Source organism: Ranitomeya variabilis, chromosome 4 (assembly GCF_051348905.1).
Source record: "Ranitomeya variabilis isolate aRanVar5 chromosome 4, aRanVar5.hap1, whole genome shotgun sequence".
Classification (NCBI taxonomy): domain Eukaryota; kingdom Metazoa; phylum Chordata; class Amphibia; order Anura; family Dendrobatidae; genus Ranitomeya; species Ranitomeya variabilis.
Window position 1 is genome coordinate 237,183,937 of NC_135235.1, and position 25,883 is coordinate 237,209,819.

The 25,883-nt window shown below is 48.9% G+C and overlaps 1 protein-coding gene and 1 long non-coding RNA gene across 5 annotated transcripts in view; one reads left to right on the forward strand and one right to left on the reverse strand.

Moving 5' to 3' along the window:
- Positions 1–12,057, forward strand: part of LOC143770587 (uncharacterized) — a 115,885-nt gene extending 103,828 nt beyond the window's left edge. Inside the window, exon 3 of the long non-coding RNA XR_013214671.1 lies at positions 11,573–12,057. This is a non-coding gene — a long non-coding RNA (uncharacterized LOC143770587). The remainder of the gene's footprint in view (positions 1–11,572) is intronic.
- The window catches only part of IGSF21 (immunoglobin superfamily member 21), a 552,595-nt gene that overhangs the window by 62,737 nt on the left and 463,975 nt on the right, over positions 1–25,883 (reverse strand). The window lies entirely within an intron of this gene.

The window sequence follows — 25,883 nt, forward strand, 5'->3', positions numbered from 1 at the left end:
GGCATGTAGAGTCCGTCCATTCACCTTTTCTGCATCGCAGAAAGACACGGTGGTTCCAACCAAAGATCTAAAATTTGGACTCATCAGACGAAAGCACAGATTTCCACTGGTCCATTCCTTGTGTTCTTTAGCCCAAACAAGTCTGTTCTGCTTGTTGCCTGTCTTTAGCAGTGGTACATATATAATTATATACAGGAGATGTCCAGGTTATACCAGCTGTACATATATTATTATATACCGGAGATCCCCAGGTTACAGAAGCTGTACATACATAATTATATACAGGAGATGCCCAGGTTACACCAGCTGTACCTATATAATTATATACAGGAGATGCCCAGGTTATACCGGCTGTACATATATAATTATATACAGGAAATGCCCAGGTTATACCGGCTGTACATACATAATTATATACAGGAGATGCCCAGGTTATACCGGCTGTAGATATATAATTATATACAGGAGATGCCCAGGTTATACCGGCTGTACATATATAATTATATACAGGAGATGTCCAGGTTATACCGGCTGTACATATATAATTATATACAGGAGATGTCCAGGTTATACCGGCTGTACATATATTATTATATACAGGAGATCCCCAGGTTACAGAAGCTGTACATACATAATTATATACAGGAGATGCCCAGGTTACACCAGCTGTACCTATATAATTATATACAGGAGATGCCCAGGTTATACCGGCTGTACATATATAATTATATACAGGAAATGCCCAGGTTATACCGGCTGTACATACATAATTATATACAGGAGATGCCCAGGTTATACCGGCTGTACATATATAATTATATACAGGAGATGTCCAGGTTATACCAGCTGTACATATATTATTATATACAGGAGATCCCCAGGTTACAGAAGCTGTACATACATAATTATATACAGGAGATGCCCAGGTTACACCAGCTGTACCTATATAATTATATACAGGAGATGCCCAGGTTATACCGGCTGTACATATATAATTATATACAGGAAATGCCCAGGTTATACCGGCTGTACATACATAATTATATACAGGAGATGCCCAGGTTATACCGGCTGTACATATATAATTATATACAGGAGATGCCCAGGTTATACCGGCTGTAGATATATAATTATATACAGGAGATGCCCAGGTTACACCGGCTGTACATATATAATTATATACAGGAGATGCCCAGGTTATACCGGCTGTACATATATAATTATATACAGGAGATGTCCAGGTTACACCAGCTGTACATATGTAATTATATACAGGAGATGTCCAGGTTATAACAGCTGTACATATATAATTATATACAGGAGATGCCCGGGTTATACCAGCTGTACATATATAATTATATACAGGAGATGCCCAGGTTATAGCAGCTGTACAGAGATGCCCAGGTTATAGCAGCTGTACATATATAATTATATACAGGAGATGCCCGGGTTATACTATTATTATTATTATTATTTATTTATATAGCACCATTAATTCCATGGTGCTGTACATGAGAAGGGGTTACATCAAAATACAAATATCACTTACAGTAAACAAAACTAACAATGACAGACTGGTACAGAGGGGCGAGGACCCTGCCCTTGCGGGCTTACATTCTACAGGATTAAGTAGACAGTAGGTCGAGGGTTGCAGTAGCTCCAATGGTGTTGAGGTGGCTGTGTGGTCTTTACAGGCTGTAAGCTTCTTTGAAGAGATGGGTTTTCAGGTTTCTTTTGAAGGATCCAAAAGTAGTGGATAACCGGACGTGTTGCGGCACTGAATTCCAGAGGATGGGTGATATTCGGGAGACGTCTTGGAGGCGATTGAGTGAGGAGCGAATAAGCATGGAGGAGAGGAGGAGGTCTTGGGAGGACCGGAGATTACGTGAGGGAAGATATTGAGAGATTAGTGTGGAAATATACGGAGGAGAAATGTTATGGATGGCTTTGTAGGTCAGTGTTAGTAATTTAAACTGGATACGCTGGGAAATTGGGAGCCAGTGAAGGGATTTACAAAGAGGTGAAGCAGGAGTGTAGCGAGGAGAGAGATTAATTAGTTGGGCAGCAGAGTTAAGGATGGACTGGAGGGGTGCGAGAGTGTTAGAAGGTAGGCCACAGAGGAGTATGTTGCAGTAGTCGAAGTGGGAGATGATTAGGGCATGCACGAGCATTTTGGTAAAGTGGGGGTTGAGGAAAGGACGGATTCTGGAAATATTTTTGAGCTGGAGGCGACAGGAGGTGGCGAGAGCTTGGATGTGCGGTTTGAAGGACAGGGCAGAGTCAAGGGTTACTCCGAGGCAGAGGATTTTGGGGACAGGGGAAAGTGTGATTTCATTTATTATGATAGATAGATCAGGTAGGGAAGATATGAGAGATGGAGGAAAGATAATGAGTTCAGATTTGTCCACATTGAGCTTGAGGAAGCGAGAGGAGAAGAAGGAGGATATGGCTGATAGACACTCTGGGATTCTGGAGAGCAGAGAGGTGACATCTGGGCCAGAGTGGTAGATCTGAGTGTCATCGGCATATAGATGGTACTGGTAGCCATAGGACCTTATGAGTTGTCCCAGGCCGAGTGTATAGATTGAGAAGAGTAGGGGTCCTAGGACAGAGCCTTGGGGGACTCCAACAAAGAGGGGGCGAGCTAAAGTGGTAGTATGGGAGTAGGAAACGCTAAATGTGCGGTTGGCAAGGTATGAGGAGATCCAAGATAGGGCAAGGTCTTTGACCCCAAAGGAAGAGAGGATCTGTAGTAGGAGGCAGTGGTCAACTGTGTCGAAGGCAGAGGATAGGTCTAGGAGGAGGAGTATAGAGTATTGCCTGTTAGCTTTGGCTGTTAGTAAGTCGTTAGTAATTTTGGTTAGGGCAGTCTCAGTGGAATGGTGGGGACGGAAGCAAGATTGTAGGTTGTCGAAGAGAGAGTTAGATGCAAAGTGAGAGGAAAGTTCAGCATGGACATGCTGCTCAAGGAGTTTGGAAGCAAATGGGAGCAGCGATATTGGGCGATAGCTGGACATAGCAGTTGGGTCGAGGGTTGGCTTTTTGAGGATAGGTGTGATTGTGGCATGTTTGAAGGCAGAGGGGAAGGTACCATAAGTTAGTGAAAGGTTGAAGAGATGGGTTAGGGATGGGATTATTGTGGTGGTGAGGTTGGGGAGGAGGTGGGATGGGATGGGGTCAAGTGCACAAGTGGTGAGGTGTGATTTGGAGAGAAGATGAGCAAGCTCCCATTCAGAGATTTTGGAGAGTGAAGTTATGGGGTTTGGGCATTGGTCTCTCATACAAAGGGGTTGTGGTGGTTGGACAACAAAGACTTGTCTTGTTTGGTCTATCTTATTTTTGAAGTTCGTGGCAAAGTCCTCGGCAACGATTAGGGAACTCAGAGGGGGCAGTGGTGGGCGGAGGAGGGAGTTAAAAGTGTTGAACAACTGTTTGGGTTTGTGGGATAAGAAAGATACGAGGGTTGTGAAGTAAGCCCGTTTAGCAGAGGTGAGAGCTGATTTGAATGCCAGTGTTGCTTGTTTGAGTGCAGTGAAATCATCTTGTGAATGCGTTTTCTTCCAACGCCGTTCTGCAATTCTGGATACTTGCCGAAGCTTTTTAGTGATGTTATACCGGCTGTATATATACAATAATATACAGGAGATGCCCAGGTTATACCAGCTGTACATATATAATTATATACAGGAGATGCCCGGGTTATACCAGCTGTACATACATAATTATATACAGGAGATGCCCGGGTTATAGCATCTATACATATATAAATATATACACTCACCGGCCACTTTATTAGGTACACCATGCTAGTAACGGGTTGGACCCCCTTTTGCCTTCAGAACTGCCTCAATTCTTCGTGGCATAGATTCAACAAGGTGCTGGAAGCATTCCTCAGAGATTTTGGTCCATATTGACATGATGGCATCACACAGTTGCCGCAGATTTGTCGGCTGCACATCCCAAAGATGCTCCATACAAGGCAGGATGGATCCATGCTTTCATGTTGTTTACGCCAAATTCTGACCCTACCATCCGAATGTCGCAGCAGAAATCGAGACTCATCAGACCAAGCAACGTTTTTCCAATCTTCTACTGTCCAATTTCGATGAGCTTGTACAAATTGTAGCCTCAGTTTCCTGTTCTTAGCTGAAAGGAGTGGTACCCGGTGTGGTCTTCTGCTGCTGTAGCCCATCTGCCTCAAAGTTCGACGCACTGTGCGTTCAGAGATGCTCTTAGGCCTACCTTGGTTGTAACGGGTGGCGATTTGAGTCACTGTTGCCTTTCTATCAGCTCGAACCAGTCTGCCCATTCTCCTCTGACCTCTGGCATCAACAAGGCATTTCCGCCCACAGAACTGCCGCTCACTGGATTTTTTTTCTTTTTCGGACCATTCTCTGTAAACCCTAGAGATGGTTGTGCGTGAAAATCCCAGTAGATCAGCAGTTTCTGAAATACTCAGACCAGCCCTTCTGGCACCAACAACCATGCCACGTTCAAAGGCACTCAAATCACCTTTCTTCCCCATACTGATGCTCGGTTTGAACTGCAGGAGATTGTCTTGACCATGTCTACATGCCTAAATGCACTGAGTTGCCGCCATGTGATTGGCTGATTAGAAATTAAGTGTTAACAAGAAGTTGGACAGGTGTACCTAATAAAGTGGCCGGTGAGTGTACAGGAGATGCCTAGGTTATACCGGCTGTACATGTATAATTATATACAGGAGATGCCCAGGTTATACCGGCTGTATATATGTAATTATATACAGGAGATGCAAGGGTTCTAGCAGCTGTACAGAGATGCCCGGGTTATACCAGCTGTACATACATAATTATATACAGGAGATGCCCAGGTTATAGCAGCTGTACATATATAATTATATACAGGAGATGCCCGGGTTATTTCAGCTGTACAGAGATGCCCAGGTTCTGGCAGCATGCTCCATCTCGCTGTGGGCAGAGTCTTCTTCATACCCGTTTCTATCAGATGGATATAATACGGTGGATGTTCTGCATCGGATGCTCTTTCCTACATAAATAGGTCATATTGCTTTTTCCAGCCGCGCACCCTGAGGAAATAAAGTGCTTTATATCAGAGGCGGGCCCTCGGGAACTGACAATAGCGCCCCCTTTGTTGTTACCAGTGAATATGGAATTTCCCTGGAATCTTTTTAGCGCTGAGTGGACGATCCGATTGTGAAGCTGCGGTTTTCGGGAGGCAGCTGTGAGTTTGGAGGAGACGTTACATTGTTACCCGGGCAGTGATACATTATTACCCACAATGCCATTTGTTGTGAGAGAAGCATCCAGCCCTTTTCTAATTGCTGATAGTGTCTGCCATTATTACCACGCTGCCTGTGTAATAACATTAGCCGCGGCTGCGGGCGGTGGAGGAGCCATCAGCACAGTTACTATAATGAGTTCCTTAAGAGATTAAAATGCCATGTCTGATGGGCGGCTGTAATGTGACTTGGTGGCACTGGAGGGTGACAGTGTGACCGGCAGCAGATAATACACTGAGTGCAATCACAGACGGACACCTATGGGTCCTCCACGGACGGCAAACTTGTCTGCTGATCCCTAAAAATGCATCTTTATGTTCAGGACGGGACCGTGTCGCAATTCGCCGTCACTTGTATCAGACTCTGCATTGTCCGGCTCTGCAGGCAAATCGGGGACATGTGTAACTGATGGGCCTGGTCCAGCTTACTGGGGATACTGGGCAGTGAGGTGGGGCCCCGAGGCTGCTGCAGCCGGACTCTCCATGTCTGGGGGCACAGACATTGAGAACTGACGGCAAGAAGGAAGCTCCGGCCCTGCTCTCTGGCACCAATGCCCACAAGTGACTCCAGGCAGACAGTAAGGCAGTCCGATATCTACGGGTTACCTGTGTCTTCCCTTGGTTGTCTATGGAGTTTGCACCCCAAAGATCTATTTTATTAGTCATTTCTTCATTGGTGTCTTCCCATGTGTCTAGTGGGTTAGTAACGTAATCCCTGGTGTCTAGTGGGTTAGAAAAGTAATCCCTGGTGTCTAGTGGGTTAGTAACGTAATCCCTGGTGTCTAGTGGGTTAGAAAAGTAATCCCTGGTGTCTAGTGGGTTAGTAACGTAATCCCTGGTGACTAGTGGGTTAGTAAAGTAATCTCTGGTGTCTAGTGGGTTAGTAACGTAATCCTTGGTGTCTAGTGGGTTAGTAAAGTAATCCCTGGTGTCTAGTGGGTTAGTAAAGTAATCTCTGGTGTCTAGTGGGTTAGTAACGTAATCCTTGGTGTCTAGTGGGTTAGTAAAGTAATCCCTGGTGTCTAGTGGGTTAGTAACGTAATCCCTGGTTTCTAGTGGGTTAGTAAAGTAATCTCTGGTGTCTAGTGGGTTAGTAAAGTAATCTCTGGTGTCTAGGAGGTTAGTAATGTATTTTCTATAGGGGTAGTTAAATAATCCCTAGGTGGTTCGCAATGAAATCCCTGGTGTCTAGGGAATTAGTAAAGTAAGTGGCTGATGATTATCATTCCACCGCACTTAGAATTTTAAGCAGGTGTAATAAATATGGTGAATAAGTTTTAATTCGAACCAGTTGGAGACTTTTGTTCTGAGGATCAGTAAAGTAGTCCCTGGTTGGTGTCTAGGAGGTTGGTAATGTAATTTCTGGTCATCTAGGAGTGTAGTTAGATAATCCCTGGTATTAAGGGGTTAGTAATGTAATCCGTGGTGTCTAGAGGCCTCCATACACAGATAGCTGTCATCTGAACGATCCTTGGACCGACAGCGATTTCTCCAGACACAAGAATACTTAGGGCTGGCGCTCTTCTGTTCTCTATGAAAGTGGCTCCATGTGAGACTCTTCTGCATCTTTGCCCCAAAGAAAAGGGTGGGCAAATAAAATGTATCAGTCATCATTCAGGGGAGAGTTGGCAGCCCCCACACACATTAGACTTTCGTCTGATCCCGACAGTATTAGGAGGTTCACCCAACTTTAATGTGCATTATACAGTGGGTACAGACCCCTTTATATTTTTTACTCTGTTTCATTGCAGCCATTTGGTAAATTCAAAAATGTTAATTTTTCTCATTAATGTACACTCTGCACCCCATCTTCACTGAAAAAAAAAATGTAGACATTTTTAAAAATTTATTAAAAAAGAAAAACTGAAATATCACATGCTCATAAGTCTTCAGACCCTTTGCTCAGACACTCATATATAAATCCCATGCTGTCCATTTCCTTCTGATCCTCCCTGAGGGCAGTCTCACACGTCCAGATAATTCCGGTACCGGAAACAATCGGTACCGGAATTATCCGTGTCCGTGTGCCCCTACATTTCTGGTGTACATCAGTGTGGCATTCTTGCAGCACACGTGTGCCGCCAGTGTGCCCACTGGGTACCACACGCACCGTGCTGGGTACCACACGTACCAGCATCTGGTGCTGAATCCGCGATTCATATCTTCTCTGCAGCAGCGTTTGCTGCATAGAAGATATGAATAATAGTGTTTAAAAGAAAGATCTATCTGTCCGCCGCCCTCCCACCCCCTGTGCGCCCCCCCGCTGTTCTGAAAATACTCACCCGCATCCCTCGTTGGCTGTCGCTGCTTCTTGTCCTGGCCGCACCTACTACTGTATGCGGTCACGTGGGGCCGCTCATTTACAGTCATGAATAGGCGGCTCCTCCCCTATGGGAGGTGGAGCCACATATTCTTGACTCTAATCGGCGGCCCCACGTGACCGCATACAGTAGAAGGTGCGGCCAGGACAGGACAATGCGAGGGAGGCGGGTGAGTATTTTCAGAACAGCGGGGGGGCGCACAGGGGGTGGGGGGGCGCACAGGGGGTGGGAGGGCGGGGGACAGATAGATCTTTCTTTTAAACACTATTATTCATATCTTCTATGCAGCAAACACTGCTGCAGGGAAGATATGAATGGCGGCTTCAGCACCATGTGGGGAGGACAGCGCTTACTGTAGCGCTGTCTCCTGCACGCCACAGGGACTGCACACGGAGAACGTCCGTGTGCAGTCCGTGTTTTACACGGACCCATTGACTTTAATGGGTCCGTGTAATACGTGCGCTCCCACGAACACTGACATGTCTCCGTGTTTGGCACACAGAGACACAGTCCGCAAAGAATCAATGACATCTGCACAGATGCATTGATTTTAATGGGTCTACGTGTGTCAGTGTCTCCGGTACGTGAGGAAACTGTCACCTCACGTACCAGAGCCACTGACGTGTGAAACCGGCCTAACATGGTTTTCTTCCTTCATAGGAGTCCGGCTGTGTGTAAATAAACTGATAGGACTTGATTTGGAAAGGCGCACACCTGTCTCTATGACCTCACAGCTCACAGTGCATGTCAGACCAAATGAGAATCATGAGGCCAAAGGAACTGGCTAAGGAGCTCAGAGACAGAATTGTGGCAAGGCACAGATCTGGCCAAGGTTACAACAGAATGTCTGCAGTACTCAAGGTTCCTAAGAGCACAGTGGCCTCCATAATCCTTAAATGGAAGAAGTTTGGGACCACCAGAAGTCTTCCTAGACCTGGCCGTCCAGCCAAACTGAGCAATCGTGGGAGAAGAGCCTCGGTGAGAGAGGTAAAGAAGAACCCCAAGATCACTGTGGCTGAGCTCCAGAGATGCAATAGGGAGATGGGAGAAAGTTCCACAAAGTCAACTATCACTGCAGCCTCCACCAGTTGGGCCTTTATGGCAGAGTGGCCAGACAGAAGCCTCTCCTCAGTGCAAGACCTATGAAAGCCGCATGGAGTTTGCTAAAAAACCCATGAAGGACTCCCAGACTACGAGAAACAAGATTCTCTGGTCTGATGAGATGAAGATAGCCTTAGAATTCTCACCAAAAAGATCTATGGGCCCACATTGCAGAAATGATGCGGAAACGTCCACAGCATTTCCACAACTCCCTGCCGCAGGTAAAAAGCATGCGGAATTCACATGCGTTTTCCCGCAAAACACAAGTGTTTTTAGCTTGCAGAATGCTTGCGCTTTACAAGCGATTTGAAGCATTGCTTGGAAAAGTGATTGACAGGTTGGTCATAGTGCAAGTGTGACCAACTTTTTACTATTGATGCTGCCCATGCAGCATCAATAGTAAAAGATAGAATGTTAAAAATAATAATCAAAATAATAAAAAATATGGTTATTCTCACCTTCTGACGGCCCTCAATCTCCTCAGCGGCGCTCCCGGTACATTCCATTCCCAGGGATGTGACCGTGACGTCATCCCATGTTATTCGTGCAATGCATCCCTGGGAACGGAAGCCACCGCGTGCACCCCTCAGAGGCGGGAGGACTCCGGGGGCTATCAGAAGGTAAGCATATCCCTATGTTTTATTTTAATTATTTTTTTTTTTTTACAGGAATATGGTACCCAGGAGTCTCCTCTCCTCCAGACCCGAGTACCATCCGCACATGAAGCGCTCACTTTACGCATGGTGAGCATAGCCACATACATAAAGTGAGCGTTTCAATGCAATCCTATGGCGGCGGAATTGCCGTGATTCCGCAGAAATAATGAACATGCTGCTGACTTTACCGCTATGCGATTACGCAGTGGTAAAATCTGCAGCATGGGCACAGCAACTGCGGAATACCATAGGATTGCATGGGAATGCGGTTTAAAGCGTTTCCGCTGCGGCAAAAAACATGGCGGAAACGCATTAAAAACACAACGTGGGCACACAGCCTAAGCGGTATGTGGGGAGAAAACCAGGCACTGCTCATCACCTGCCCAATACAATCCCCACAGTGAAACATGGTGGTAGCAGCATCATGCTATGGGGGTGTTTTTCAGCTGCAGGGACAGGACGACTTGTTGTCATTGAAGAAAACATGAATGTGGCCAAGTACAGAGGTATCCTGGACCTCAGACTTGGCCGAAGGTTCACCTTCCAACAAGACAATGACCCTAAGCACAACGCTAAAATAACAAAGGAGCGGCTTCAGAACAACTCTGTGACCGTTCCTGACCGGCCCAGCCAGAGCCCTGACCTAAACCCAATAAAGCATCTCTGGAGAGACCTGGAAATAGCATCCACCAACGATCACCATCCAACCTGACGGAACTGGAGAGGATCTGCAAGGAAGAACGGCCGAAGATCCCCAAATCCAGGGGTGAAAAACTTGTTGCATCATTCCCAAGAAGACTCCTGGCTGTACTACCTCAAAAGGTGCTTATCAATACTGAGAAAGGGCTTGTTCACACTTTGCAGATTTTGCTGCGGATTTTTCCACAGCGGATTTGGAAAAACCGCAGTGCAAAACCGCTGCGGTTTTCACTGCGGATTTTCCTGCGGTTTCTTCTGCGGATTCCTCTGCGGGTTTTCAACAGCACTTTCCTATTGGTGCATGTTGAAAACCGCTGCGGAATCCGCAGAAAGAAGTGACATGCTCCTTCTTTTTTTCCGCAGCAATTCTGCGCGGTTTTTAAAGGGATTTTCCGCAATGTGGGCACAGCGGTTTTTGTTTTCCATAGGGTAACATTGTACTGTACCCTGCATGGAAAACTGCTGCGGATCCGCAGCGTCGGATCCGCAGCAAAAACCGCAAAGTGTGAACATAGCCAAAAGGGGCTGAAGACTTATGACCATGTGATATTTCAGTTTTTCTTTTTTAATAAATTTGCAAAAATTTCTACATTGACGTTTTGTTTTTCAGTCAAGATGTGGTGCAGAGTGTACATTAATGAAGAAAAAAGGAACCTTTATGAATTTACCAAATGGCTGCACTGAAACAAAGAGTGAAAAAGTTAAAGGGGTCTGAATACTTTCCGTACCCACTGCAGACGGTCTACACAAGGGGTCGTCCACTACTCGGATAACCCCTCTCATTCCCCCAGTAAAATAATAACCTCTATACTCGCCTCCGATGCCATTCTTCCGTTGTCAGCACTGGTTCTCCCGGGGATCCATGCAACCAATCAGCAGCTGCTTCACTCCTCTCCTTAGGGGAAAATCAAACGTCCGGAGGAGGTGAGCAGCAGCAGCAGATTACATCCGACAGAGAGGAAAGTGAAGCCAGCAATGATTGGTCGCAGGGATCCATGGGAGAACCAGTGTCGACACCATTGAACCTGCACTGGCACCAGAGGGGGATATGAGTGCTACTGGAAGGAAACATAGGGATTGAGAAGGAGTCGTCCGAGTAGAGGAGAACTCCTTTAATGTGTAGGGGGATGTAAGAGGTTGATAATGGTATTCCAAGCATCCTTTGCCTCAGTTATGGCTTCCTAGTGAGATTGTTAGGTCTTCCCCTGGTTTTCTGTGAGGTTCGTTGGCAGCCTAGTTGCTTTATCTCGTCCTTGCCGTCTCCTGGTGTCGGTAGTCCTAGCTGAACTTGGTGAAGTCTTCCTGGATCTCATTTGTGTGAATTCTCTCTCCTTCCGGGTTCGCACATAATTAGTTATGACATCCGTGGTGTCTTCTGGGCTAGTGACACCCTCCCTGAATCAGTCTAGGGGTAACTAATGATATCCTTAAAGGGAATCTGTCAGCAGGTTTTACCCCTTAATCTGAGAGCATTGTATATGGCATCTGCACATTCATTGTGTTTTTATGTTTTAGACAATGGGCGAAGAAAACCAACAAACATCCATATTCTATAGTCTGAACATAACAAACCCTGGTGCACCCCACGTCTTCCCACAAAATAAAAATATCCCCCCGGTACTGAGTGAAATGGAGCAGAAAGAACACAGAATTGGCTTCCCGTGTGGACAGATAAAGGTTGCACATTCACCAGGAAATACAGTAAATTCTTAGAAGGACAACGCTAAAACATGAGGACTCCCATCAATACAAGGTGGAATCTAAATAGCTGTTTAGAGACTTGTTCGCTCGCGTCCTCTGTGTATCACGATCGAACCTTCCTGCTTCACGTTCCCTTTCTCTGCCTTCCTGCTGATCAATGAAAAATTAAGTATCTGATCGATAAAATGGCACGCCGAGTGTCAGAGAAAAGATCCCATTGATTAGAAAGCCACAAGTCAGGAGGAAATAATATGTGGATATTTTACATGACAATACGGAGTGGAAAGTCCGTGCTATGATCGAAGTCAGCAGCTGTATCTTCAGGGAAAGCAGCAAACGCTGGGCGCCAACACCTGCCGCCATAATCACTCATTCCAATCACAAGAAAAGTGCGGGAATTATTCCAAAGTGACTTGGTAAATGTTTATACCATCACGTCTCAGGAAAAATAATTTATATTGTATTTACTATGGGTTCTGAAGAAAAGAGCTAACAGGAGACAGGAAGGAAAAACACAACTGCAGTGAGCACATAACAGCCTCATAAAAGTGACATAATCGATGGAAAAAGTACAATAATACTGCTCCTATGTACAGGAATATAACTACTATAATACTGCTCATATGTACAAGAATATAACTACTATAATACTGCCCCTATGTACAAGAATATAACTACTATAATACTGCCTCCTATGTACAAGAATATAACTACTATAATACTGCCCCTATGTACAAGAATATAACTACTATAATACTGCCTCCTATGTACAAGAATATAACTACTATAATACTGCCTCCTATGTACAAGAATATAACTACTATAATACTGCTCCTATGTACAAGAATATAACTACTATAATACTGCTCCTATGTACAAGAATATAACTACTATAATACAGCTCCTATGTACAAGAATATAACTACTATAATACTGCTCCTATGTACAAGAATATAACTACTATAATACTGCTCCTATGTACAAGAATATAACTACTATAATACTGCCCCTATGTACAAGAATATAACTACTATAATACTGCCTCCTATGTACAAGAATATAACTACTATAATACTGCCCCTATGTACAAGAATATAACTGCTATAATACTGCTCCTATGTACAAGAAAATAACTACTATAATGATCTTTTTATTTAAAAACTGACAACCATATATTACAGAATATTTACACTGAAATCGCAACATTACCAAATCCCAACAGTTTCCTCCGCTTTTTCATGGTCTATAGAACATAAATGTTTATCTCTCTATAATGGACGGAGTCCACTATAAAGTTCAGCATCAGACAGCGGCCGGACATATCTCCAGGACTCTGTCCACCTGGACTTCCATGGTATTACACAGAATCCACACGCCGTCATTTCTCTCCAGCCCGAAGGACCAGAATGACGGACCCAGTCTTTAATCTCTCTTTGCTGCAGCCACATGGGCATTGTCCTTCAGACACTGTTCACATTACTGGAGCTTATTCTCTGCCACATCCTGGTCACTTAGACTTTCTGGTCTTCTTCCTCCTTCCACTGCTGTCACCTGCAGTGCCCCACCTCTTCGTGGACACGGGAGGATCAGGATCCATCTCATCAGAGGCATTTTCTATGGTGTATGAAGGACCTTGCTCCATCTGTGCCTCTTCATCTTTGTCTTCTCCCAGTACATTGTAACGTCCAGGACTTACCTCCAGCACTGGAGACTCAGAGGTTTTCTGCTCTGCTATGATTTTTCTGATGGAATCCACAAAGGGTTTTTTTCTTCTTACAGTCACATACCCGTCCACATCCACACTGGACACTGCGGACAGATTAACGGCTTCTACAGATGTACTGGGCTGCTGCTCAGGCGGTTTGGAGACAGGTTTTCTGGACACTGTAGGTCTCTCTTTAGTTACTGGTATTTTAGACCCTACTTTAAGGGCTGAACATTGTTTAGATCTTAGTTTCATGGTCAATGATGGTAATTTACGTCTTTCCTTAACGACTGAATGTACTTTATATGGTCCTTCAGTGGCTGGTGGTACTTTATATGGTTCTTCAGTGGCTGGTGGTCCTAGTAGTGCAGCATCCGTTAGTAATATCTCACTCTTTGGAGCATGTTGGCTGCTACTATGGCTTGTCACCTCATCAGTGCCGGCTTCTTGGACAACATCTGCACCTTTGGTGTCTTTCATAATTTCCAAGGAGGTCTGGCCATTATATTTATTGTGTTCTGCATAAGGGCAATTCCGGAACGTATGTCCGGGTCCTGAGCACAAGTTACAGATAACGGGTCCTGTGCATGTGTCCCTTGTATGCCCGGACTGTCCACATAATGAGCACGTGATACGAGAGCAGTTCATGGCGAGGTGCCTGCCCCCACATCTATGGCACAGACGTGGCTGACCGGGGTAGTAGCATATCCCCCGCTCTGAGCCCAGGTAGAAGGAGTGGGGCAGATGTCTGGTTACACCATTCTCTTGTAGAAGCTGGATTTTCACAGAATATCCTCCATTCCATATATGCTCCTCATCATAGATCTTCTCGGGATGACTTCTCACCATGCACTGCCGGCTCAGCCAGTGCTGCAGATCCGCCAGCGCCACCACCTCAGACTGGAACAGAACAGTGGCCGTTATTTCCTGCGGCTTAGACAGCTGGATACACTGGAGATGATCCCAGATCTCATCTCCTCTGGTGTCATTATAGATGGTCCAGAACAGATCTAGATCACACTGGAGCTTAAAGCTGATGTCATAGATCCTGCTGGATGGGACATGGATCAGAGCATAGACCTCAGATGCCTTAAACTTCATAAACTCTTTCAGAAGAACTTTTCCAACATAGAGTCTGGATGGGATCTTCTCCTCTGGTCCTGTGTACTTTATCCTGACTGCGTTCCTCCTCTGAGGTGGAGGGTTCACTGGTCTTGTGACATTGGAGAACAGTCTCCTGAACTGATGTTGGTCAGCAGAAGGGTCAGTGCCGGAGCTTTCCCCAGCCGCAGGTGGATCAGTGCTGGAGCCTTCCCCAGGTAGAGGTGGGTCAGTGCTGGAGATCTCCCCAGCCCCATGATTACTGACACCTGTTTGTGCTGCAAAAACGCCCAGATCCACTACTGATTGTTGTACAATGCGGTCTCCATTCACTGACATGGAGGGTTCAGAGTCCATTACCACTGACGACTCACAGTCCATTATTACTGCAGTGTGGTCTCCATTCACTGACATGCATGACATAGACTTCATTATTACCACTGACTGATGTACAATATTGTCTCCATTCACTGACATGGAGGGTTCAGACTCCATTATAATGTTTGTGTCTTTTGCAGGCAGGCAAGCACCAGTGAGCGGGGTCTCACACACAGCACTTAGCGGGGTCTCACATACAAAGTCAGTACAGGGGGCACTTTCTTCATCATACACAGGAGCTGTGCTCACTTCATTGCTGCATACAGAGTCCACTGCAGTTAACCCTTCGTTTGCCGAGACATTTTCCTCTGCAGCGATCCCTGCATTATCTGCTGCCTCAGACCCCTCACATTGTGCGGCTGATATAAGTGCTGCATTTCTTTCTGGACTTCCTTGCTCCACACTCTGCACAGTTTTATTTTTAATGTCCTTTTTATCAATGAAGCTTTTTCCACTCACCTTCGGGGCTCTGGATCGCCTCTTTTTCTCCATAGTGCAAGTTACCTTTCTAGGCACAGAGTTTACATCTTTCACCAGCTTTCGTTTGCAATCATCCAGTCTCTCACTTTTCATCAATTTTAGCTTTGGATCAGTTTCATTCCTAATTTCATCTTTTAATTTGCTGATTTGCAATTTAAGCTTAAAAATACTTTGCCTTGTAACTTCATCACTCAATCCAGCACCATAGCAAGCAGGTCTAGAAGACTCACCAGCCACCATTTCCAGCTTTCCATTACCATCAGGTCCATGCTGCAGGCCACACTCCAGGCTGGGAGCTTCCCCTGGATCATCAGCCCAGCTTCCCTCCCCTCCACCTGGGTCAGAAGTCATGCCTCCGCCCTGCTGGGAGCTCACAAACACACGTCTATCCTCTCCTATGGACAAGAATAGAACTACTATAATACTGCCCCCTATGTACAAGAATATAACTACTATAATATTGCTCCTATGTACAAAAATATAACTACTATAATACTGGCCCTATGTACAAGAATATAACTACTATAAGACTGCTCCTATGTACGAGAATATAACTACTATAATACTGCCCCCTATGTACAAGAATATAACTACTATAATACTGCCCCTACGTACAAGAATATAACTACTATAATACTGCCCCTACGTACAAGAATATAACTACTATAAGACTGCTCCTATGTACAAGAATATAACTACTATAATACTGCCCCCTACGTACAAGAATATAACTACTATAATACTGCCCCTACGTACAAGAATATAACTACTATAATACTGCTCCTATGTACAAGAATATAACTACTATAATACTGCCCCTATGTACAAGAATATAACTACTATAATACTGCCCCTATGTACAAGAATATAACTACTATAATACTGCCCCTATGTACAAGAATATAACTACTATAATACTGCCCTCTATGTACAAGAATATAACTACTATAATACTGCTCCTATGTACAAGAATATAACTGCTATAATACTGCCCCTACGTGTAGAGCCGCAGGCAGTGATCAGAGCGGCTCCGGATATATGCCTCTTTCCCGTGCAGATTTGCTCTCGTCCCTTAATCTTCTCTCATGTCTCATAAATGGCACTTGCTAGTAAGGCACTCAGGAAAAAGTTATTTAGGAATTGCATAAATAATTTAAAGGGATGTTACAGCCTCCGCACTACAATCTGATTGAAGCTGTTTACTGCTGATCTCAGAGGGACAGGTAAAGTCACATCCGCCCCTTCACTGCTGGGGGGGTAGGTCACTATCCCTGGGGTAATAGAGACGGCCAGGATCTGGAGGTGTAGGGGTGCTGCTCAGCATGTAGATGTGACACTTCAGTTTAGGACAGGTCACACGCATTATCCCGTCATTTACAAGTTACCATGGCCCTGAAATACTCTGTGCTGCTGTTTCCCTTCTGCCCGTCCTTGTGTCACAGTTCATCCATTACTAGATAATATTTTTATTCCGGATGACTTGACTTTAACAAACTTTCCTGCTCTGAATAATTTAGTCTCCTGGTGAATAATTAACAATTTGCATGTGTGATAAAAGCAATTCCCGCTTCAGTCTGTCGAGTGCAATCGCTCCAATGAGGAGACACAAATCGCAATTCTACGGAAACGTTTCCAAAAAGACAGGCCGTATCCGTGGTGACAAGTCAGAGCTTGTATGTCACCAGCGGCTTCTAAACTCAGCGCGGAAATGGTAAATGAACCAATCCCATAGCAGCAGAGTGTGCTGGCCTCGCGGGGGTCAGTGTAGTATGCCGGCCTCGCGGGGTCAGCGTAGCGTGCCGGCCTCACGGGGGTTAGCAGAGTGTGCCGGCCTCTCGGGGGTCAGCGTAGTGTGCTGGCCTCTCGGGGGTTAGCAGAGTGTGCCGGCCTCACAGGGGGCAGCGCAGTGAGCAGGCCTCGTGGAATCAGAGTGTGCTGGCCATGTGGAGTGTGAAGGCCTCGTGGGATCAGAGGAGTGTGCCGGCCTCGCAGGGGGTCAGCATAGTGTGCCGGCCTCGCAGGGGGTCAGCATAGTGTGCCGGCCTCGCAGGGGGTCAGCATAGTGTGCCGGCCTCGCAGGGGGTCAGCATAGTGTGCCGGCCTCGCAGGGGGTCAGCATAGTGTGCCGGCCTCGCAGGGGGTCAGCATAGTGTGCCGGCCTCGCAGGGGGTCAGCATTGTGTGCCAGCCTCGCAGGGGGTCAGCATAGTGTGCCGGCCTCGCAAGGGTCAGCGGAGGGTGCCAGCCTCGCGGGGTCAGTGGAGTGGGCAGGCCTTGTGGGATCAGAGGAGTGTGCCGATCTCGTGGAGTGTGCAGGCCTCGCGGGGATCAGAAGAGTGTGCCGGCCTCGCGAGGGTCAGCATAGTGTGCCGGCCATGCGGGGGTCAGCGGAGTGTGCCGGTCTCGCGGGGGTCAGCGGAGTGTGCCGGCCTCGCGGGAGACAGCGGAGTGTGCCGGCCTCGCGAGGGTCAGCAGAGTGTGCAGGCCTCGTGGGATCAGAGGAGTGTGCCGGCCTCGCGAGGGTCAGCATAGTGTGCCGGCCTCGCAGGGAGTCAGCATAGTGTGCCGGCCTCGCGGGGGTCAGAGGAGTGTGCCGGCCTCCCGGGGGTCAGCGGAGTGTGCCGGCCTCCCGGAGGTCAGCGCAGTGAGCCGGCCTCGTGGGATCAGAGGAGTATGCCGGCCTCGCAGGGGGTCAGCATAGTGTGCCGGCCTCGCAGGGGTCAGAGGAGTGTGCCGGCCTCGCAGGGGGTCAGCATAGTGTGCCGGCCTTACGAGGGTCAGTGGAGTGTGCCAGCCTTGTGGGGGTCAGCGGAGTGGGCAGGCCTCGTTTGATCAGAGGAGTGTGCCAGCCTTGTGGAGTGTGCAGGCCTCGTGGGGACCAGAGCAGTGTGCTGACCTCACGAGGGTCAGCGGAGTGTGCAGGCCTCGTGGGATCAGAGGAGTGTGCCGGCCTCGCGAGGGTCAGCGGAGTGTGCCATCCTCACGGGGGTCAGCGGAGTGGGCAGGCCTCGTGGGATCAGAAGAGTGTGCCAGCCTCATGGAGTGTGCAGGCCTCGCGGGGATCGGAGGAGTGTGCAGGGATTGGAGGAGTGTGCTGGCCTTGCGGGGATCGGAGGAGTGTGCCGGCCTCGCGAGGGTCAGCAGAGTGTGCCGGCCTCGCGGGGGTCAGCAGAGTGTGTCGGCCTCGCGGGGGTCAGCGTAGTGTGCCGGCCTCGCGGGAGACAGCGTAGTGTGCCGGCCTCACGGGGAACAGCGGAGTGTGCCGGCCTCTCGAGGGTCAGCGGAGTGTGCCTGCCTCGCGGGGGTTAGCGGAGTGTGCCGGCCTCGTGGGGGTCAGCGGAGTGTGCAGACCTTGTGGGAGGTCAGCATAGTGTGCCGGCCTTGCGGGGGTCAGCGGAGTGTGCCGATCTCGCGGGGGTCAGCGGAGTGTGCCGGTCTCGCGGGGGTCAGCGGAGTGTGCCGGCCTCGCGGGAGACAGCGGAGTGTGCCGGCCTCGCGAGGGTCAGCAGAGTGTGCAGGCCTCGTGGGATCAGAGGAGTGTGCCGGCCTCGCGAGGGTCAGCATAGTGTGCCGGCCTCGCAGGGAGTCAGCATAGTGTGCCGGCCTCGCGGGGGTCAGCGGAGTGTGCCGGCCTCCCGGGAGTCAGAGGAGTGTGCCGGCCTCCCGGGGGTCAGCGGAGTGTGCCGGCCTCGTGGGATCAGAGGAGTGTGCCGGCCTCGCAGTGGGTCAGCATAGTGTGCCGGCCTCGCAGGGGTCAGAGGAGTGTGCCGGCCTCGCAGGGGGTCAGCATAGTGTGCTGGCCTTACGAGGGTCAGTGGAGTGTGCCAGCCTCGTGGGGGTCAGCGGAGTGGGCAGGCCTCGTGGGTTCAGAGGAGTGTGCCAGCCTTGTGGAGTGTGCAGGCCTCGTGGGGACCAGAGGAGTGTGCTTACCTCACGAGGGTCAGCGGAGTGTGCAGGCCTCGTGGGATCAGAGGAGTGTGCCGGCCTCGCGAGGGTCAGCGGAGTGTGCCATCCTCACGGGGGTCAGTGGAGTGGGCAGGCCTCGTGGGATCAGAAGAGTGTGCCAGCCTCGTGGAGTGTGCAGGCCTCGCGGGGATCGGAGGAGTGTGCAGGGATTGGAGGAGTGTGCCGGCCTTGCGGGGATCGGAGGAGTGTGCCGGCCTCGCGGGGGTCAGCAGAGTGTGTCGGCCTCGCGGGGGTCAGCGTAGTGTGCCGGCCTCGTGGGAGACAGCGTAGTGTGCCGGCCTCACGGGGAACAGCGGAGTGTGCCGGCCTCTCGGGGGTCAGCGGAGTGTGCCGGCCTCGCGGGGGTCAGCGGAGTGTGCCGGCCTCGCGGGGGTCAGCGGAGTGTGCCGACCTCGTGGGAGGTCAGCATAGTGTGCCGGCCTTGTGAGGGTCAGCGGAATGTGCCGGTCTCGCAGGGGTCAGCGGAGTGTGCCGGCCTCGCGGGGGTCAGCGGAGTGTGCCAGCCTCGCGGGAGACAGCGTAGTGTGCCGGCCTCACGGTGGACAGCGTAGTGTGCCAGCTTCTCGGGGGTCAGCAGAGTGTGCCGGCCTCACGGGGGTCAGCGTATTTTGCCGGCCTCTCGGGGGTCAGCGGAGTGTGCCGGCCTCGCGGGGGTCAGCGGAGGGTGCCGGCCTCGCGGGGGTCAGCGGAGGGTGCCGGCCTTGCGGGGGTCAGCGGAGGGTGCCGGCCTCGTGGGGGTCAAAGGGAGGACAGTCTGTATAATGGCTGCTTCACAGTCACAATATCCTTCACTTCTGCAACTTCCTCTCCATTTACAAGATCTCTGCTTACTGCGATTGAATGGAAGCAGTCACATCATCTCTGATCATCGGCGCGGACGCGGCCTCTTTGTCTCCTCACACATCAGTTGTTAGAAAATATATAATTTAGGACAAACCTTCGATGTATTTCCTGCATGCGGACGCAGAGGAACAAGTTGTGAGAATCAGTAATGTATCTCCCTGATGAGTGCTGTACACGAGCGCAAGCCAGAAAGCATCAGAATAGGAGAACGCTGCACAGTGGAACTACAAGCTCCAGCAGGTCGATGGCCAACATGAAAGGAAAGCTAAAGGACGCCTGCAGATCCTGGAACTGCAAAATATCCAAAATCATCCGGTTAAATGAGACCCAGAAAACTGCGCGGAAGCTACAGCAGTCCTGGGGCCAAACTACAACTCCCAGCATGCCCTGACAGAGGCTTCTGGGGCTTCTTCTCACTAACATGTTCTATGGTCCACGTGACAGCAGGAATTCCCAGTGTGACCATCTTCATCGACCTGAGGCCGTTAGTCCGGAGGGATCTGCAGTTGGGGCCATGACACGGACTGTAACCCACGGCCGCTATATGTCAGATGGAACAATATGGCTGCCGCGCTGGAACTACAGTGTCATCTTCAGGGGCAGAGGTTGCAGTTGCACCCGGACCCTATAATCTAGGGGCCCAATATGAGACGAACAATACTATTAAAAGACCTGTGATCGTTGAGGGCGCTGTTGGAGATTTAGTGGTGGTCACTTTACACCTCCTGCCTACATACCATGCTCATGGCGCCTGCGAAGCAGTGGGGGACCCGCCAGCCCAAGTGCAGTACAGGGCTTATGGCAGGACTTGCTGGTGCTGTTAGTTCCTCCAGTGTATACCCGCTGGGTTATTCGTGGAGGCGTCCTTGGTGGTGACCGCGGCTCTGCGATCGGCAGCAGCTCACCTGTCATGCTACATATGAGGGCGGACGGCGAGCCCCCCGCTGTCACCATCCGGCACTGATGTGCTCCTCTCCCTTCACTCCTCATCTTCCTCACCGCGGCTCCTTTGGCTTCGCAAAGCGAGTGGCCTTTGTGTTCTCCCCTTTCACAAATCATGCGCTGTCATTTTGTTAAACAGACCCTTCCTTGCTAAGGAGAAGCCTTAAATATTTCATCAAACATGGCCGTGTTCAGCTGCCTAACTGCGCTGATGAATTATTTGTGTCTGATGGAAGGCGGGGGCAAAGCGTCACCTTCCCGATGGCTGATGTCCTTGTGTCACCTCCAGACACCGATTTATCCTCCCGAAAGCGCGGCCTGACCTCTGCACATCCCAGAACCATCAGCCGCTCCCGGATAATGACAGCGTGTCAGGGAACGGGATTGGGAGTTTTCTGCCCTAAATAATGTCTGCATGCAGTCAGATCAGCGGGAGGCTCAGCGTCAAGCTGTCAGCAGGTAGAAAGGCGCAACTATCTGTCCGGGAGACGGGCGCACACTAACTCCGCCAATTAAGTGCCTGTCTGCGGATGAAAGCGGCGCGGTGACGGCTCCTTGTGATATTCACAGGCGACTCCCGGGACCCGGTGACAGGACATCTCGCCACAGAGCGACTAATTACAGCCATGACGGATCCGGGTCAGCACTTATCATGTAATGGGTTAATCCAGGCATCAGTTGTCGGGCGACACTATCCGGGTCATCTAAAAGCAATGCAGGTGTGAACGCGGCCTCTGTGCTGATGATTCTGTTACAGTGTGTCAGTGCAGGTAAAATCGGACTCTGAGCAAAATGACGACAAAGTGAAACACAAAGGCCCCGATTCAGCGCCGACTCTTCAGCAGGAAAGACTTGGGGTTTTGTCACCGTTTTCCTTATCTGCAGCGTCTCATGGGGGACAGACTGTCCCGTGGAATTCTTGTGTGACCAATCTGCAACACGTTACAGCTCAGCTGACATTCTGCTGCAAGAAGCCAGAAAAAAGGAATATCGGATTGTGCCCAAAATATAGCAAACCTCGCGCTCCAGGGAGTAGACGTTCGCCTCAGACACGGCACCAAAAAAAGGAAAAAGTCACTTAGTAAAAATGGAAATGAGGAATCAAAGCCAAAGAATTAACGTCCCTTCACTTCTCACACCATGGAAAACTGTTCTATTAAGCCGCTGTATCTAAGCCAACCATACGTGATATGGTCTGCTGAGCCGTGTATCTAATCCTCTCCTGTGTGATACTGACTGCTGAGCCGTGTATCTAATCCTCTCCTGTGTGATACTGACTGCTGGGCCGTGTATGTAATCCCATGATGTGTGATACTATCTGATGAGCTGTGTATCTAATCTTTTGCCTTACCCGCCACCATGCTTTACACTGCCGGTAGTGCACAGAGAGATAGCTGTGATTGGGTGGCCACCATCCTAACAGCAGCATCGCTGTATTACATGAAGGTCCCCCCCCTCAATTCCAAGCATGTAGTGACCCCAAAACACTGACGGTATGTGCACACGCTGCGGATTTTGCTGCGGATCTGCAGCGGTTTCCCATGCATTTACAGTACCATGTAAAGCTATGGGAAATGAAATCCGCAGTGCACATGCGGCAGAAAAAAACGCGCGGAAACGCAGCGGTTTATTTTCCGCAGCATGTCAATTCTTTGTGCGGAATCCGCTGTGGTTTTACACCTGCTCCAATAGAAAACTGCAGGTGTAAAACCGCAGCGGAAACCGCAATAGAAACCGCGATAAATCCGCAGTAAAAACCGCAGCGGTTTTGCACTGCGGATTTATCAAATCCGCTGCAGAAAATTCCGCAATGGAATCCGCAACGTGTGCACAAGCCCTGGCGGAGCAGCAGGAAGATGCCGCCTACAGTCATCAGAAGCTGGAGGTGAACAGAGGAGCCGGGGCCCAGTGACAGGAGCTGCTGTAGTGGCCCCTGACCTCCCGGGCCCCTGTTAGTAGTATATACAGTCATGGCTGAAAGTGTTGCCCCCTTGAAATTGTAGAAAGTGCCGCATTTCCCCTCCAGAATTATTGCAGTCACGCTTTGTTATACTCCGGTTTATTTCCTTTGTGAATTGCAACAACAGAAAAAACGGCAAATTGGATAAAATTTCACACAAAACCCCAAAAAGGCCGGACAATATTTGGTTTATAACAAAACATGGGGACTGTAATAATGTTCTGGGAGAAATACTTCATTTTTCTGGAACAATTTCAAGGGTTCTAACACTATCGGCCATGACTGTATATTCAAAAGGGGCAACGTTCACCCGCTGCCAGTGCCGGAGAGCTGGGAGATGCTGGTAATTGTAGTGATGCTGGTAATTGTAGTGATGCTGGTAATTGTAGTGGTGCCGGCACCGCGGCTCTTCTGGAGTGCACTCTATTAATTCCTCCTTCTTTAAACAAGAAGCGCATTAACCTTAATGGTTTGTAAACGAAGGCGAGAGCGCAGCCTCATCTGCATACAAACCTCGTTACAACCGGGAAATTTCTATCAAGGACGGCCGGGAGGAAGAGACGCCAGCGCTCACAGGAACCATAAAAACGCATCCTTACCTAACGCAACCTCAGTGCAGGGTGGGCTCAGCACCCTGGACAGCGACTACTGACAGCACAGGGCAGCGTCCAGCAATGACCAGTCGGTAAAAAGCGATCAGACCGCACAGTCCAGGGGGCTGCAGTCTAATGTGGACTTCGTCACCGACCACACTGATATCAGGTATCCGCTCCACCGTCTGCGGCCAAACCAGCAGCAAAAATCCTACACAATGCTCTGTGAGCTCACCACATCAGCTGCACAACTCTCTCCTGCGCTGATCGCTTGTTACAATATATCAGTCTACACAATGCTCTGTGAGCGCACCACATCAGCCGCACAACTCTCTCCTGCGCTGATCGCTTGTTACAATATATCAGTCTACACAATGCTCTGTGAGCGCACCACATCAGCCGCACAACTCTCTCCTGCGCTGATCGCTTGTTACAATATATCAGTCTACACAATGCTCTGTGAGCTCACCACATCAGCTGCACAACTCTCTCCTGCGCTGATCGCTTGTTACAATATATCAGTCTACACAATGCTCTGTGAGCTCACCACATCAGCCGCACAACTCTCTCCTGCGCTGATCGCTTGTTACAATATATCAGTCTACACAATGCTCTGTGAGCGCACCACATCAGCCGCACAACTCTCTCCTGCGCTGATCGCTTGTTACAATATATCAGTCTACACAATGCTCTGTGAGCTCACCACATCAGCTGCACAACTCTCTCCTGCGCTGATCGCTTGTTACAATATATCAGTCTACACAATGCTCTGTGAGCTCACCACATCAGCCGCACAACTCTCTCCTGCGCTGATCGCTTTTTACAATATATCAGTCTACACAATGCTCTGTGAGCTCACCACATCAGCCGCACAACTCTCTACTGTGCTGATCGCTTGTTACAATGTATCACTTTACACAATGCTCTGTGAGCTCACCCCATCAGCCGCACAACTCTCTCCTGCGCTGATCGCTTTTTACAATATATCAGTCTACACAATGCTCTGTGAGCTCACCCCATCAGCTGCACAACTCTCTACTGCGCTGATCGCTTGTTACAATGTATCACTTTACACAATGCTCTGTGAGCTCACCACATCAGCCGCACAACTCTCTCCTGCGCTGATCGCTTTTTACAATATATCAGTCTACACAATGCTCTGTGAGCTCACCACATCAGCTGCACAACTCTCTACTGCGCTGATCGCTTGTTACAATGTATCACTTTACACAATGCTCTGTGAGCTCACCACATCAGCCGCACAACTCTCTCCTGCGCTGATCGCTTTTTACAATGTATCAGTCTACACAATGCTCTGTGAGCTCACATCAGCTGCACCACTCTCTCCTGTGCTGATCGCTTGTTACAATGTATCACTCTACACAATGCTCTGTGAGCTCACCACATCAGCCGCACAACTCTCTCCTGCGCTGATCGCTTGTTACAATGTATCGGTGCAGATTTGCTCCTCTGGGATGTGGCTGCATTTCAGGAGATCATCTCCACATGGTCATTACCACGATCCTGGCGCTGCTCAGCATTATCCGAGCACATCTGTGAGGACATAAACCCGCCAGTACATTTGTGGGTGTCATCTGAAGGACACGGACAGCAGTGCCGTAAAGTGAGCCAGTCTCATAAAAACCCATAATGAAGGGGAATGATTAAGGCCAATGTTCCAGTCTGCAGATCACAAGTGTATCCTGATCTGTGAGCGGCGGCCGGCAGGAGAGATGGCGGCGTCTCCACTGCACAGGCCTCATCTCCAGCACCGACTAATTGAGAGTTCATCGCTATCTTGTCATTTAATAGCAGATTTCTAAAGGTTACTCTGTAATGGCGGCACTCATTGTCTGTGCACACGTCCCGGCCGCCAGACACGCATTAAATGTTACAATTACAAGGAATAATCATTGGCCGCTCTCCGCCAGTTATAGATTTACTCTCAATATGATAACAATGCGTCACCTAATTCTCATTATCCGCCGCTTCAGGAGCCTCCGCTATTAATATATTACAATCTGCGCAAAATTAATGGAAATGGAGAAGGTGAAAATAGAATCCGACCGTCCGTCCTCGGAAATAGTCTCACCTTACTGCACTACGGTAATGCTGAGCAATTATATGCGGCCAGCGAGTCATAGGACCGAGTGTCAGC